This window comes from Papaver somniferum, chromosome 11, assembly GCF_003573695.1.
Source record: "Papaver somniferum cultivar HN1 chromosome 11, ASM357369v1, whole genome shotgun sequence".
NCBI classification, from domain to species: domain Eukaryota; kingdom Viridiplantae; phylum Streptophyta; class Magnoliopsida; order Ranunculales; family Papaveraceae; genus Papaver; species Papaver somniferum.
Genome location: NC_039368.1, coordinates 8767189 through 8771700, shown reverse-complemented (window position 1 = coordinate 8771700; position 4512 = coordinate 8767189).

The following is a 4512-nucleotide window of genomic DNA, read 5'->3' as shown; positions in this document are numbered from 1 at the left end:
TGCACATTCTAACACAACTAGGTTGTGTTGAATTGATCCTTGTGTTGTTCGTCACGAGTGACTAAGACAAAATCATCATTCTTGACCTCTTGCTTGGTTTGTTTTCTCTTGTTCCATCTCTTGTTTTTCTTCTTTGACTTGTGATGAAGAGTGTCATTATAAAAACCTTTACTAATACAAGAGATTTCAGACATAATGTCTTTCTTTAGCCTTTCAAGAAGACCCTTGTAATTATTGTCACCAACAATTAACAGCTGAGAGTCATTCTTATGACTAACTTTTGGTCCCTTCTTGGCTATAGAGGACTTCGGGACCCATTTAGAGTTGGGTTTTGCAGGAGAAGCCTTCTCCTTCATACCATTAGGATCATTGTCCTTTTGAGTATTTTGCGAAACACCCTTTCTCCAATTTGGAACATCAGATCTTGTCTTTGTATTTACAAAGTCATCTCTCTTTCTATATTCGGGTCTTTTATGAGATGACCTTGTCGAGTGATAAGAAAAATTTGAACTATCGTTATAAGAATTCTTTTGCCTAAACTTAGGACAATCACGATCTGATTCTTATGAGGAGAAAACTTAGCAAATTCGTTTGATACAAAAGAAAGTGCATCTTGCATCTTACGAACTTTGTATCCCCATTGCAAGTGTCCTTTATTACCACAATAATAACAATGCTTAGTATAAATATACGAAGTATGAGTTTTTATGTTACCTTTTTGTGGATCCTCTTGCATTGGAGCTCGACGAGTTTTCTTCTTCTTCTTCTTTCAACGTTGTTGCATTCTTGACATTAGCAGAAATGCCTTCTTTGATTACTGCTGGTTGAACACTATTCTTAGAATTGACAGACTTCTGTTCTTTACAAGAAATATGTGCATCTTTGTCATCAGTGGAAGCCTATGATTGAGAAGGATTTGTAGCTTTAACAAATTTTACCTCTTTGCTAATATTTGAAGAATTTATTCCCTTATATCCCAATCCTCGTGTATCACGATGATTTCTACTTGCTTCTAACATTGAGGTTAACTTGTTTGAGCTTTCATTGGATTTTTTCAGTTCCAAATTTTCTTCTTCCAACATCTTGATTTTATCAAGAGCACCGGCTAGCTCAGCCTCAAGGCATTTTTCTCGTGAGAGATATACACCTTATTTCTCTTCAAAACTCTTTTGTTGAGAGTTAATCCTTGCATCAGATTCAACAAGTTTCTCTTCAACATCACGCTCTTTATCTAACAATTTTGTTTGAGAGAGACTAGCACTATCTTTTTCTTCAAGACCCTGTACTTGTCGAGAATTAAACATTTCTTCTGATTCAGCACGTTTCTTTTCCGACAAAAACAGTTCTCTTTGAAGATTTTCACATTCTAATTTTTTAGAATTTAGATCGTTTGTACGATCTTTAAGAAGATAATCACTGTTTTGGTAACCAATATCATATCCTTGAAAAACCTTCTTCAATTTCTTATTCTCACGACAAAGAGGAGTTATAAAACCAAGAAAATCCGAAGTTCTCAGCTTTTCATTTTTCAAAGGATCCAGCAGTTTAGAGTATTCTGAGATATACTCTTCTACTTCTTGTTCAAAATCTGAGTCATCATCATCGGAAATTTCATCTAACCCTTCTTGTAGACGTATTTTTCAGTCGTCATCGGTTTCTACATTATTAAAAATATTAACTTGTCTCGTAGAGTATCTAGAGATGATTTTTTCAGATATTGAATCATAGATGTCATCATCAAGTGTTAATTCAAAAGTCTTGATGTCTTTCTTTACGTTAACTGAATTATTCATTAGATTCAATTCTTATAGGTTGGATCGCACCAAACACAGATTGTTAGATCTTTTCGTGTTTGCCCGCTCTGATACCAATTGAAAAGGCGAGGGTACCCAAATATACCTCAAGATAAAACTTTTTCTACCTATAAGTCTGTCTATAGATTGAGTCGAGACAACACAACTAATCGGTCCACACTTCGTGTGATCGTCTATGGATACGAGATCGAGACAATACAACAACGATGTTACTTGATAAAAAGGTTAGGACTTAACCAAACACAATAGGATTCACTTATCAAGTAAATAGGAAATAACATTTGTGTAATTTACTTTAATTATAATAAAACAATTATAATGCGGAAATATAAAGTAAATGACACAGAAAAATTTTGTTAACGAGGAAACTACAAATGTAGAAAAACCCCGGGACCTTGTCCAGAATTGAATACTCTCAAGATTAAGCCGATACACAAAATTACACCTAACTTCGTATAGTCGATACCAAGCAACTAAACCTACAGTTCACCTAGTTCCGCTTGTATTCCCACGCCTCCAACTTATAAATAAGTCAGGTACTTGGAACAATTCCTTTGGTTCGTATTCCAAACATTAAAGGAACAAAAAATCTGTTTGGTATAAACTCTCTTCAACCAAGTGATATGAGTTGGACAAAGGCTCATCTGTTTATCTTAACATAAACTCCTATCAGGTCCTTAGATCTATCTTATGTTCAATTACCGGAGTAATCGTTTAAGATTAATCCAACAACACTCTTAATCCAAAGAATTGTGTTGATCCCGATCTACTCAATTAATCAATCCAATCTACCACAAGGATAAACCAATTATTAATTGGATCCTCTTTTACGGAAACAAGTATCGTGCACACCAAAGATTGTGAACCAAAAATCAGAAATCTTCAATATCTTCTTCGTCTTCAAATCTTCTTAGATCTTCAATATAAACCTGCATACAATCACTTGAATCTATTGTGATCAATCACGCACAGAACGGAGTCTGTTAACAATGGATTATCACAAGATCGTCTTTAGCACTAACAAAAAAGTATAAAGATCCTTGTCGAAACTCTAAACTAGTTTGCGTGAATCTTATATCAGAAGAGAAGATTCTCAAGCATAAACAAACTAGGTGCAATCAGATTTCAACCACCGTTAGTCAATCAAATCAATGAAAACAAAAGATAAACCGCAATTATCTAATTTCCGACCAACAGTACACGCTAGAGCTTCTCAATCCCAAAAAAGACTTTAAACTGAGCGGACGTAAGAGGTTTCTCCTAATTAGGTTACTCTCCTCTCCGAATAGGCAGCTACACGAGTAACAACAACAAAGAGGAAGTTTGTTGTTATGAAGGATTAGTTTTCTAGAAAGGAAAACTTCAAGTATTTATAGACAAGGAAGTTTGGACACCAAGGAAATTCCAAAACCGAAAATATGCTCAAGATATTCACTAAAGCACAAATTCGGTTTCCATAATTTCGGGAAAGCTCTGTCCAAAAATAATTATTGAAATCTCTCGGAAAATCTAATTAGTAAATGCACGTTACTAATTCTTGTATTTCCCTACAAAATGAAATTAAAAACCTTAATTAAAAGATTCTTAACTTACTTATGTTTCGATCCTGGGATTTTATTCCTTTAGCTATCAAGGAATAACTTTGAACAATTAAAGAAATAAACATTCACATCACGTGTTCAAAGTATGTCGACATTCTTACTTTGTAAGTTCTCTTTCACACTTAGAACTTTGAAACTGATTTGCCACACTTCCAAACAAGTTTAAAATTGGTTCATATGACTTTCAAGAACTATGTGATTGATCAAACAAACATTCAATCACAAATCATGGGCTTAACGGTTCTACCAAAACAAGTTTCGGTTCCACTTCCATGTGAGTATTATGCATAGTCACAGTATCTTTCCAAAATTCGGTTGACTAGGTACTAGGATAGGTTCCCCACATATATATGGTATCTAACTTATATGTGTTGCACATGTCCATAGGATCGGTTCTCCTTTTCCTACAAACGTGTTGCACATGTTCATAGGATCGGTTCCCCTTTCTTATATAAACCTTGCTGCATCCCATACAAGGATTGATTCCCCTTTGTAATGTACTGGAACTCTTACTAAGATCGGTTCCCCTTTCCCAAATTTGGCCAGACAAAACACAAACCCGATCATACCATCTCAGGTGATTACTTAAGATCGGTTTCACTAATAAAAGTCATACCAATACATAAGTCAGGCCTTTGTGAATAGTTCTATCAAGAACACAAACAAGTTGTGAGCGGTTATACTCAATCACACATATTAGTTATTCATAAGATAAGCAATGAATAACAAAACCAATAACACCTGGAAATTTCTTTTTCGGTTGTTGTGTGTCGTTAATGCAATAAATTAATAAATATATTTCCCACTAATTAACTGGTAATACAGCGTTAGTAAGAGATCGTTCCTACAGAGAGCTGTGTAATTGATAGGTTATTTGAAATAGAAAAATAAAGTAAATAACAAAGGGGAGTTTTGTTGTGAGATAAATATAAAGACAATAAAGAAAAGAGATGATTAAGGAATCCTTCGTCGTTAACAAGCGATAGATGGATTAAAATACTTATCCATTGTTCGTAAGAACCATTCGTCACCAACCGTAGAATAACAGCTAATTCAGTGTTAGCCCCAAAACTACATTTATCACTGGATACAGAAGT